This window comes from Vombatus ursinus, unplaced genomic scaffold, assembly GCF_900497805.2.
Source record: "Vombatus ursinus unplaced genomic scaffold, bare-nosed wombat genome assembly UNPS02007344.1, whole genome shotgun sequence".
NCBI lineage: Eukaryota > Metazoa > Chordata > Mammalia > Diprotodontia > Vombatidae > Vombatus > Vombatus ursinus.
In genome coordinates this window covers 3,112,837-3,126,579 of record NW_020947122.1, presented here as the reverse complement: position 1 = coordinate 3,126,579, position 13,743 = coordinate 3,112,837, and positions in this window count along the sequence as shown.

Sequence of the window (13,743 nt, the reverse complement as noted above, 5' to 3'; positions counted from 1 at the left end):
CTAAGCAATGTGCAAAGAACTTTACAAATATTATCTCATTTGATTCTCACATTGGGGTACAGCAGACATGAACTCAGGTCTTTCTGATTTCAGGTGTCACATTTTATCCACTATGCCACCTTGCTGTCTTTGATATATAGAGAACATAAAGATATAGATGGGGCAGCTAGGTGGCATAGCGGATAGAGTGATGGGCCAGGAGTTAGGAGGAATTATCTTCCTGAGTTCAAATTCAGCCTCAGACACTTACTAGTGCTGTGACCCTGGAAAAGTCACTTCCTGTTTGCCTCAGTTTCCTCATCTGATAAATGAGCTGGAGAAGGAAATAGCAAGCCACTCTAGTATCTTTGCTAAGAAAGCCCCAAATGGAGTCACAAAGAGTCAGACACAACTGAAAAGTGACTGAACAATAAAAAGATATAGATACACAGTGGCATGGTGGAGCCAGCCCTAACCTTAAGAGAGTCGATTGTTAAATTTTCAACGTAAGCATTTATACCTAGGAAATCTGTGAACTCAAATAAAGGCTTGGTTTATTGTTTTGTTGATGGTTGATTTAAGAAAGTGATAGAGAAAATGTTAATAATGAAGATTAAACTTAAAAGTGTCTGTGTACATTTTTCTCCTTGAAAGACTGGTTGTGATATATTTACTAGCACTTCCCTGGATATATGTTAAGGATATTTTAATATTACAGTTCACCCTTTGTCATTGACCATGGAGTGGTTTTTGTGAGGTCTTAGGGAACAACTGTCTCAGCTCTTCTTGGTGAAGAGAAAGAAGCCTCTCTTTGCCAAGGTTCTCTTCCTCTTCCTCTTCCTTCTTCCTCATAATGTGTCTGTCTTACTTGGCCATAATATGGAGGCATTTCCACCCCCCCCATTTGTTGTATTGTTGAATAAAGGTTTTTACTTTGTTTTTTTTTATAGTGAATCCAACACATTTATTAAGCACTTACTATGTGCCAGGTTTACTTTCTGTTTTTTAAAAGTGGGCGAGACGCACATTTCATTTTCATTCTCAAAATTTCCCTTCACCAAAAACTAAATTAAATTGTTCTTTCTTGTATGTGGCCCTCATTTTTTCCACCTTTAAAATGTTGTGTTTTTTAAAAAAAAGAGTTTCCCACTGCTGTTTTAAATAAAGAGACTTTGAGGCAACCCACTTCCTTCTAAGTCTTGCCGAGTCACCAGATCTGTGGTGCAGATATTATTCCTTCCCTAGCTTGCAGAAATAACTGAACACAAAAATGTAAAAACATAAACCTTGAAACCAACTACAGATCAGGAAAGTGACTTTTAAAAAATGATCATGTACCTTCTCTATTTTGGCATTTTCAAATTCATTATACCATAGTTTGGCAATGTTTACTTTGCCTTACTTAATTTAAATGTCTAATCCTGGCTTTGAAATTTCCTAGCCTGGTAACCACTGGTGAGTCCCTTAACCTCATTGAACCATGAGTCCCTTAACCTCGCTGAACCTAAGTGTAAAATGGAGATAACAATACTTGCTCCACTTGTCACAAGGTTACTATAAGGAAAATAGTCTGAATCTTTTGAGCGCTTTATAAATGTGAGTTACAGTATTATTGCATTGCACCTTGAAAAACTGAACAAAATACACTTTGTATATAAACAAAAAGATAAAATAATGCCATTAGTAAATAAACTAGAGTCATTAACAGTTATTGACGGTGATGAAAAATCTTTATATAAGTGCATGACAAATGTGGACACTAATTGATTGAGTTGTAGATTCTACCATTTTGGAAAGCAATCTGGAATTATGCTAAAGTAACTAAAAAGGTTATACTCTCTGACCTTGTGGTAGGAGCAGTATCCTAATTCCTCTTCCCTTATAAGTCAGGCTAGTTTTTCATTAAAGGTACTGGGACATTCCTGGAAACTTGGTTGGTTCTGAGGGACTAGAGGCTCAGACAGCTGGTGTTGCTTCATCTCCAGAGTACAAAGCATCCAGGAAGAGCTCCCAGGCATGCTGACATTTGGCTGATGGATCATGATGGGTAACTCATGCAAAGTAGATTTGCTCAGTTGAATCAACTGAGCAAATACTTATCATTTTAAATATCCTCCTCTTGGCTATAGCTAAGTCTCTCTTTCATTCCAATATCAAACCTAAACCACCAGGGGTTTGGCCTGACTCAAGTTCAGCTCCAGACAGGTCCAGAGATCATACTACTAAGTATATACCCCCAATGGCTTCATGCCTCTACAGGAAATACTGCTGATTCATCGCCACAGGACTTTTTCTACCATGCTCCTGGCCCAGGGACTTTCATCACCTTCCTCCCAATCTCCTACGCCTTCAGTTCTCTTTTATGTGTTTTCTTCATCCATTAGAATGTAAGTTTCTCTAGGGCAGGGACTTTCTTCTTGTAATTGTATTTTCGATATATAGTGCAGTGCCTGACAAGTAACAGGCACTTAACAAATGCTTTTTGATTGATTGCAAGTGTCAAAGACAGAAAGAAAGGCTACACCAAAATATTTGTGGTGTTGCTTCTTGCAGAAGCCAAGATCTGAAAACAAAGTAAATGCCCATCAATTATGGAATGGCTGAATAAACTGTGATACATATGAAATATTATTGTGCCATAAGTCACACTAAGACAATGTAAATGGAAAGAATAAAAAAATGAAATAATGACATGTTGATGAAGTTTCGCCCTGAAGAAAACATAGGAAAATACACCTCTCTCTTTTTTATTACAAAAGTGTAGAACACAGAATATACTGTCATTCCCAGTTAATATGTTAGTTAGTTTTGCTGATCTAATCCTACTTTCAAGCCTGAGGCATTTGTTATGTTGCTGCTTAGTCATAACTCCACAAACTGGTGAGAGAGAATGATTTGTTCTATGCCTGTATGAACAGCAAAGTCTACCACTTTTGTACTCTTTTTTTTTCTCTCTCTCTCTCTTCATGGGTCTCTCCCAGAAAAGAATCTGGAACCATGTATTTCTTCTCTTCTCTCCTCTCCTTTCTCTCTCTCTCTCTCTCTCTCTCTCTCTCTCTCTGTCTCTCTCTCTCTCTCTCTCTCTCACACACTCACTTTCTCTCAGCAGGAATGAAGAATGTCTCACTACTCCAAAGTTCTACGGCAGAGGTGGGGAACCTGCAGCCTCAAGGCCCCTAGGTCCTCAAGTGCAGCCTTTTGACTGAGTCCTAGTTTTACAGAGCAAATCCTTTTATTAAGGGGATTTGTTCTGTGAAGTTCTGTAAAATGCCCCACCCTTATTCTTGGGTCAACTCTGCTCCTACATAGACATAATGAATTATCATTCTCTCTACCAATCTGCTGTAGAGTCATGCCTAAGTAGCAGCATACAAAATACCTCAGGCTTGAAACCAGAATTACACTGAATTACTTTTTTAATTCTTTTAACTCTTTTTAAAATTCTTTGTTACAAGGAATGTAACCCCTACCTTTTGGTAAGTGAGGAAGACAGAAAGGCTTGAAAATTAAGGTGATGTACAAATAAAAGATAATTTTAAAAAATATGAATACTATTTGTAACTTTTACTAGGTTCACTACCAGATCAAGGCACTGTTTGTCATGGATCAATAGATAGACTAGAAGGGGCAACTTTATTTCCAATAAGAATAGAATAAGGGGAAGTGATCCTTTATGTCACACAGCTGAGTTTCTATCTTTTTTTTTATATTTTACCTATCTGGAATTCTAATTTCAGTGCATGATTTGTACTTGGCCCTGTGTGAAGCTCCAAAGGGATACAATGGTAAATAAAGTATCTCGTAGGGAAGATAAAACATTTACTCAAAAAGCTATAATGTGAAGTGTGGTAAATCCATAAGATAGGTACAAAGTAGCACTTTAAGTGTTTGGAGGAAGGGATCTAACCAGAAGGTAAGAGAGTGAAAAATGAGATTACTTAAATTCTCTTTTAGGTTTTTAAAATTCAATATTCATTAATTTAATAAATATTTATTAAGAACCTACTACTATAAATCATATTTATATAGCACTTTACAAGTATTAACTCATTTGATCCTTACAATGCTATTATCCCCATTTTACAGATGAGGAGACTAAGGTAGGCAGAGGTTAAATAACTCTTCTAGAGTCACATAGCTAGTTAGTGTCTGAGGTAAAAGTTGAACTCATGTCTTCTTGACCCTAAGTGCAGTGCTCTATACACTGTGCCACTACTGAACCAGGTGCTGACATATAGATATTCAAATAAAATAATACATCTTCTCTGCCCTCAGAGAGGTGACTGTCCCAGTAACAGAACTGAAACAGGGCCCTGAATAACACCTCCTACTTTGTTTAATGCCCTTATCGTGACCTACTTTGTATTATCTGTATATTGGTTGTTATCTCCCTCCTAAATTATAACCCTGTCTCTATGGGACCTAAGACTTGGTGTTTGTATCCATACATGGTCTCCCTACTACTTCCTCTGTTTTTTGTGGAATCAGGATTCCTGGATTCAGTCCCAGCACAGATACTTACTGTCTCCGTGACCTTGGATAAATGACAGGATTAACAAGATTTAGAGCTGACAGGGACACTTAACTTGTCCAGGCCTTAGTTTCCTAATCTATAAAATGGGAATACTGACATTTATATTAGCTATCTCACAGGCTTGATGAGAGGAAACACTTCAGTCTGGTCATTACTCAAATGGAAATAATTTCTCCAAAGTTGTCAATGCTCCCTTAATTGCCTAATCGGATGATCTTTTCTCTAGTGTCATTCTTTTTTTCTTTTTAAAACTTGTGTGCAGCAAGTGACATTGTTGACCACCTGCTCTCCTGAGACACTGGCTTCTCCTGCTTCCAAATTTTTATTTAATTTTGTGATATTGTTTTTCTCTGGCTATCCTCCTACCTGTCTAATTCCTCAGTTTCCTTTGCTGCTTCCTCATCAATGTTACAATCCCTAAGTTTATGTGTACCCCAAAGCTCTGTCTGGGGTCCTTTTCTCTTTTCTCTGTATGTTCTCACTTGCTGACTTCATCTCCTCCCATGGATTTAATTATCATCCCAATGAAGATGACTTCCAGATCCATAAATTCAGTGCTAGTCTCTCTTGAACTCCAGTCCTATATCACCAACTGCTTATTGGACATTTCAAAGTGCATATTCTGGAGACATCTCAAACTCAACATTTCTAAAACAGAACTCACTATTTTTCCACCTAACTCTACTCCTCTTCCAAACTTCCCAATTTCTGTCAAAGGTACCACCATCCTTCCTTCTAGTCTCCCAGGTTTGCAACTTCAGCATATAATTGTAAATTCTCACTCTCTGCCATCCCATCAATCCATTCAGTCACCAAGTCTTATTGATGCTACCTACCTTTATGATCTTTCCTGGATCTGACCCCTTTTCTTTCATAAATGGCCACTACCTCAGGTCAGGCCTTCTCATCTAGACCACTGTAACAGTGTTCTAATTGGTCCCTCTGCCTCAAGTCTTTCCTTTTCTTGATGCACCTTTCACATAGCTGACAAATAATTTTCCTTAAGCACAAGTCTGACCATGTCATTGCCCTACTCGATAAAACTACAAAGGCTCTCTGTTGTCTTTAGGATCAAATAAAAACTCTGTTTGGAATTTAAAGCCTTTCACAACCTGCCACCAAGCTATTGTAGATCACTCCTGCTTCTTGAGCTCTGTTGTACAGACAAAGTGGACTTTTTGCTATTTCTCATTCATTCCTCACATGACACTCCCTTTCCCAACTTTTGTGCCTGAGCTCAGGCTGTGCCTGCCATGTTCTCCCTTCTAACCTCTGCCTTTTGGAATCCCTGGTTTTCTTCAAAATTTTGCTCAAGTACCATCTTCTACATCATTCTTCTTGATCCTCTCGGCTGTTAGTGCCTTTCCTTCCCTAAATACTCTGAATTTATTTTGCATATATTCCGTGTTTACTTATATATGTACACATAACACATATGTACATATATATACACATATATACATATACATACATATATATATATACACACACACACACATACATGACAGAATGTAACCTCCTTGAAGGCAGGGACGCTTTCATTTTTGTCATTGTATACCAACACCTACATAGTTTTTTAATACTTGATCAACAGATTGAAGTGCCAAATAATTATAATATATGACAAGTGCTCTAGAGAAGTATGTGTGAAGATTGGCCTACTGCTACACCCTAGCTTCTAAAAGGTGGATCACTTACTGACTCACCTACATACCATGAAGTTTCTATGTACCCAGCAGCTGGTTTATCAAGTCAAATGGTATGGGACTCTCTCCTCCTTATTAATGTCTTGCCACCGGGTGAGGCTTTTGATCACTTTGGGCTCTTCAGGCTTCCAGCTTCAAGTAAGAAAATGGGCAATGCTAACCTCTCTTCAGGTTGCCGAAGGGAGACAAAGCTTCTGGGAAAAATTTGAAATATAGAAATACGATCATGTCCTTATTCTCAGTTCGCTATGCTAGAGACATTAGGGAAATTTCCTTTAGTGTGAGATCTGAGACTCTCTCCATTAAGGTGATTTGCCTTGTTACCAATGGGAGAGCTCCTTCATTCCATATTGCCTAGCATGTGATATGAAGTAAGTCAAGCCTTAGATATAAAACCTGAGGTCCTCCTTTTCCCATTAGGAAATAGTGATCAGGATTTTATCTTGAACCTTAAAATTATATCCCTTAGATTCATAATATTTAACGGGGCAGATAGATATAATTCATGGAGAAGGAAATAGCAACCCACTCCAGTATCTTTGCCAAGAAAACTCCAAATGGAGTCAGAAAGAGTAGAACACAACAAAAAAACAACTGAACTACAAAACAACAGCAAATGAAAGTAATGTTCTCTTAATAATAACCAGTTGAGCAACCTTTTTCAATCACAACACCCTTGTGGTTGATAGGGAGAGGGGGGTGAGGCAGTCTAGCCACTGACTGACTGACTACGCCTAAGGTCCCCCTCCTGGTCCCTGTGAATCTGTGCAGCAAGAGCAATCGGATATAAGGACAGAGACACAGAGTTGTGTACAATTAACTGGGTACACATCCCACCATACACTTTTACCGATGCCTGTGATTACTCACGGGACTGAAGGGCTGGGAAGCTTTATGTTTACATGTCTGAGTAACAAAATGCCTGACTAGTGATCCTTGAGTGCTTGCATTCCTTCTCAGTATCTCATCCATGATATCCTTCCTCCTAATAAAACAAAATATTATGAACAGTATCAGAACTTCTTGTTACAATCTAGGGACATCAAAAAAGACTTCACTAAGGAGTTTACATTTGAATTGATTGTAAGGGATGATTAGGAACATAATTAAAAAAATAGAAGAAAAAAGGAGATGCTGGGCATAGTTCAGGATCATTCTAGGAATAAGTAAAGACACAGAGATGGAAAGTGCACAGGTTACATCTGGGGCAAGAGATGGCAGTACAATTTAGCTGGAGTGTGGCATGCATGTAAAAGAGTAAATGAGAAAAAAAGAGGAAAAGGTAAGGTACTGCCTGATTATGAAGGGCCGAAAATGCCAGGCAAGGGGATCTGAACTTTGCTCTAAAGACAGTAGGGAATAAAGATCTTCAAGCAAAGGAGTGCCACTACCATATCTATACAGGAGGATTCATATCCAATTCAAGGAATTTTTTGCAATCTGTTTCTTTGAAGCCTTTCCTGTTCTTCCTCCACATCTCAATTGCTAGTGCCATTCTTCCCAAACTATCTTGCATTACTTTGTATATATCTGGTTTTCACATTATATTTTTGCTGTATATGCTTACATAAGTGTGGTAACATAACATTCCTCTGATCTACAGTAAGTTACCTGTGTATGACCTTCAAAATGACTTTATTTCCCCAGGCCCTCATTTCTCATTTGTTAAAAAAAAACCATAAAGCGTATTTAAATGATCTTTAAGATTCTTTCCCGCATTGGATATAATATAATTATTGGCTTGACTTCTAGCATTGCTCCATAACAACAATGCTAGTTAAATAAGGACTTCTTAATTAAGTGATTCTTAATTAAATCATTGTATTATTACTGATATTTTAAAAAGACAGATAACGTGTATCAATACCACAAAATATGCACATCAGGGCCAAAATTGATAACACTCAACAATTTTGGTTGGAAGGCAACTAGATGTGATCCTGAGATTACAAAGCTCATGCTTGTTAGAATGGCCGGCACCTGACCCATGAAAGGTAAAGACTGTGTTATATCCACTTGCCACCATTGCCTCTCAGGATTTAATCTCAAATATATCCCTTCATTTTGAAGCTGGAATTCAAGAGTCTCCCCCAAAAATCTTTGTTGGTTTATTTTTCAGATTAGTGGTATGGTAACATGACAAACACATTCTTGACACTGGTAAAAATTACATTTGACCTGTGTGTCAACACAACTTATTTTAACCTTCCTCAGAACTCATTTCTTGATTTGCAAACATGTGTGTATATGTGTGTATGCATGTACACATATGTATATGTGTGCGTATGTATATGTGCACACATGTGTGTGTCCATGTGTGTGTGTGTGTGTGTGTGTGTATTTGATGTTTCTCTGATCTCTGACATTCCACCCACTTTGGATGCAAATATCATTGGCTCAGATTCTATCATTTCTCTATAATAATAATCTGGCTAAATAGGGAAATTCTTAGTTAAATAAACAATTTCTTTACTATTTGAATTATTATTGGTACTTAAATAAGCCAGATAAAGTGTATATACCAAGAAACCTGACCCACACATATAAAACATACACACACATGAATGCAGGGCCATCATTGATAACCTAAAATTTGAGGGCTGAAAGCTACTAAATGTTATCCTATATGTAGTAAGATAGAGCCGAGGCTCTCCAGAATGTCCGGTATCATGACTGTTGAAAGGCAAAAGTCATTCTGTTATATAGTTGTCAGTTACCTCTCAGGATTTAATCCCAAATGTCCCTTTATTTTGAGGCCTGACTTCAAGAATTTTCCTCAAACATTTTTGATTTGTTTTTTAGGTTGTATTAGTGGTATGGTACACAACATGCTTCTGACACAGGTAAATTACTTTTGTGTTACTTTCAAATCCCTTTACCTGTCTAGGCCTCCATTTTTTCCTCATTTGTTCCTCATTTGTGAAAAAACAAAAGAGAACATGCACATTTAAATGGTCTGTTCGATTCCTTCGCACTTTGGATGTAATCTTATGGGTCTGCTTCTAGTGATTCTGCATAATAATGCTGGCTCTCTCTATATAAAAATAAAATATATAAACTATATAATAGTTTAAATATATGAACATAGTTACTGTATTTGTATATATAGGAATATAATTGTTAAGCTATATTTTGATGATAAATATAGAACAGTTTATGTTAAGTATTATATCAAATCACACATACCCCATACACATATATAAACGATTTCATCATATGATATCATTTGATAAACATCATATAATATCATTTGATAAACATTTGATAAAAATATTTTGGGGTCAGAAGTTGCTAAATGTTATTATAGTAAGTCTGAGTGAGGTTTCTAGAATGTCCTGGATCTTGACTGTGGAAAGGTAAAGAGTCTGTTGTGTCCTCTAGTTGCCATGGTTACCTCTCAGGATTTAATCCCAAGTGTCCCTTTATTTTGAGGCTAGACTTTAAGAATGTCCCTCAAAGAGCTGATTTGTTTCTTAGATGCTATTATTTGTATGTAACAAGACAGTCTGCTTCTGACACAGGTAAATTACCCGTGTGGGCCCTTCAAATCACTGTTACCTCCCTGGGCCCCCATTTCCTCATTTGTAAAAACAAACAAAAAACAAAAACACACAAAAAAACATAATTACGTTTAAATGATGAGACCTGTGAAACTCCTCATTTTGGACATAGCTTCTAACACTGCCACAATAAAATTTGTAAGGCATATTAAATAAGAATTCTTTCTGAAATAGTAATTTTTAAATAATTGCATTATTGATATTAAAAGAAGACACAAGGGATCTGCTTTATTTCCTTTATTTCATCATATTTGTACTGTAGGATGATGAGCATTACAATGTATTATCTTGACGTCCTGAAGAATGCTGAATTTCTTTTTTGAACCTCATTTTCAGGCACAGTCCTGTGCCCCGACAATTCTGGAAAGGAAACTGGCTTGGCAAAGATTTACTGCCGTCACATCGAACACACACACGTTTTGCTTCTTCTTGCTATCTAGTAGATCCAAATACTTGAGGCTACTCATGACTTTCTGGAAAACTACGCTTGTCAGTTTTCTGAACTCAGTGAGTTCAGGAGTGCTAGCGCTATCCATACTGCCACAGTTGAACTTCATTTATTTTTTGTCCCTCTGGATGTGAAGGATACATGAAGGGGCCAACAAAAGCCATGGACATTTCCCCTCAGCTTCTGGGTCAGAAGAAGGTGCTAGTAGTTTTCTGAGAAGAGTAAAGGCCCTGTCCTGCAGACAAGCTCGAATAAGGCTACCAAGGTTTAAGGAGTCACTTTACAATACAAGAGCATTTCACCCTAAAGGGTATGTATGAACTTAAAACCTGTGCTCTAAGGAACCCTTGAGGACATTGCCATTTCCTTCAGCACAGAGTTTCTAGGGCATCACTCCCTTTTCTAGTGAAGGAGGTGTTACAGTGCCCCTCACTTCTGGGATTATGTTCCCACTGGGCTCAAGGGCCTCTATATATACCTCCCAGAGGGTGACATGCCAGCTTGCCCAACAATGCTGCTACATTGTGACATGATCATTACCCGGGACAGTCATTTTGACCAAAAATGGTCATCTTACGTTTTACCAAAAATATGATCTGACCTTTTAACCAAAAATGGTAATAATACTGATTTTAAAATATATTCCCACTGGGTTCAAGGGCCTCTATGCATAGTGCTTCTCACGTCCTTGGTGGGCCATGCATTTTTATCTCATTGGATTGTCATAACCTTGAGAGGTAGGTGCTATTATCATCTCCATTTTACATATGAGGAAACTGAGGTAAACAGAGGTTAAGTGACTTGCCCAGGGTCACACAGGTGGTAAGTTATCTGAAGCTTTACTTTAAACTCAAGTGTCCCGGGCTCTGGGGGGAGCCAGTGCTCGATCCACTGCAGTGCCACCTAGCTGCTTCTATACCAACTCCCCCTTCCTATGTATCATAGTGGCATGATCATTGTTGTCCCCACTTAGCAGCATAATGAGGGAGGGAGCATACGTTAGTGAAATTGTCTAGATTTGTAGTCATGGATACCTGGTCTCTTATGTTTAATACTAGGCTATGTGATGACTCTGATCAGGTCGGTGAATAACATATTTTGGCATCAGGAACAGGTATTTGCCTACTACATCACTGATTAGCTGCAACTTGTGTTGGTGGAGAGGCCTTGGATCCTTCATGTGTCTGCCTGTCCAACATTAAAGTCATGCTGGCCAGTCCATCATCAGCACACTGAGTGCTGACATGGATTATCTAGGTCACTTGGGCCTAACGAGCTCTGGTCGTTGGAAATGCTTTGAGAACAAGTTTAGCAACAAACATCCTAGAATAAGCCCAAGCTAGGTTGTATTTAAACTCTATAGTTCAATGGCTAATACGGCGATGTTTTGTGTGGGTACCTATCATATTGCTTGCCTTCTCCATGGATGGAGGAGAGGCAAGAAAGAGAGAGAGAATTTGGAACTCAATTTTTTTTAAATGAATGCTATTAATAAAAACTCTATCAATCAAAATAGTCAATATCTCTTTACTCTAGACTACTCCTGACACCCTGGAAATTCACTTCAGTCCCTTGATTTCTCTCACACTAGCAATATCTGCTGCCCCTGCAGCCTCTTCCTCTAAGATTGGCCAGTGTCCTTCCAGAACCTCAATTTTAAGCAAAGTACTCAGGCCAGCCATGTCTAATTGCCCGAGTTCACTCAGGATTTAATCCCAAGTATTCCATTTTCTGGTTCTGGACATGGAGAACTTCCCTCAAAGAACTACATTTTTTATTTAGTATGGTGGTTGGGATTCATACATTAAATATCCACACAAATAGACACCCCCCTCCCCCACAGAAAACATCACTGCCACCTCAACATTGTTGGTTAGACAGTACAGATCCAGATCTCCTATATACAGAGCAGAGGTCCATTAGAATGTGAAGCGTCTGACTGTAAAGGTCCATCCAAGATTATGTTATGTCCGTTTCCAGAATTACTTTCAGAATATAATGCTTTGCAAATATCCCTTTACTTTAAGTCTGAACAGCAAGAAATTCCCTCAAGAAGCTATGTTGATTTATTTTGCAGATTGTGTATCAACCACTCATATTCATGAACATATTACCAACAAATACACACACAAACACATAAAAACGAGGGCCTACATTGTTGGGCTGAAAGGGACTAGACTTGATGATACATGAAGTAAGATACAGAGCCGAGGCTCTTTAGAATGTTAAGCATCTTGACTGTTGAAAGATAAAGATTCTATTATGTCCAGTTGCTCCAGTTACCTCTCACAATGCAATCCTCGACATCCATTTATTTTGAAGCTGAACTTCAAGAATGCCTTCGTTGATTTATTGCATTCATGGTATGGTGACATGACAACATGCTTCTGACCCAGATAAATTACCTTTGTATGGACCTTCAAAATCACCTTATCTGCAAATAAAAATAAGCATCCTTAAATGACCTATGCTATTTTCTTTCCTACTTCAGATGCAATCTTAATAGATCAGCTTCTACATTCCCCCATAATAATAATGATGCTGGCTAAATGAGGAATCCTTAATTAAATAATTATATTATCACTGATATTAAAATAAGACAGATAAAGTGCATTATAAATGAAACACACACACACCACACACACCCACACACACACACACACACACACACACACACGGGCCAACATTGATAATCCAAACATAATGTTGGATTGTAAGGTGACAGAGTTGATTCTCTATACAGAGCTGAGGCTCTCCAGATGCTCTCCAGCATCTGACCATGAAAGTTGTCACGATTACTCCTCAGGATTCAATCCGAAACAATCCATCTATCTTGAAGCAGAGCTTCAAGAATCTCCCTCAAATACCTCTGCTGATTTATTTTCCAGATTGTATTCATTGGAATGTAAGCCCCTTGAGGACAGGGATTGTTTCATTCTTTATACTTGTATCCCCAGTGCCTAGCACAGCTTATAGTTGGTGCTTAATAGATACTTGTTGCTTTAGACACTTCCTTGTTTGAGAACTCTGAAATCCTTTTATCATAATTTCTTATGATTCCATATTTCCTTATGTTGTACAATCCCTAACCCTGTGTTTTGGTCTCATTCTGACCTCCATTTCCTTCATACCCCTCAGTTCTTTACCAAGTTATCACCCCTACCTGGGTTACACTTCCCTCCCTTAATTATCTGCATTCCTTGGTGAAGCAACTTAACTCTATTTTCCTTGTCCTAGAATCCCCAGCTCCCTTATCTCATCACAAATTATGCCTTACCAAACCCCAGCCCTGGATTACTCCTATCATCTGCCTCCTTTGCTCTTATTCATTTGCTAATGAATGAGGCAGAAAGAAGTCATACAAACAAGCTAAACCTGCTACAAATTTATGTAAACTCAACTGGGCCCTCAATAGAGAAGGCAAACATTCTATTCCTGACTACTCAATTCACCATCTCATTTTCTACTATTCTACTATTTCTATTCCAAACCTTCTCATCTCTCCTCAATAGAGAA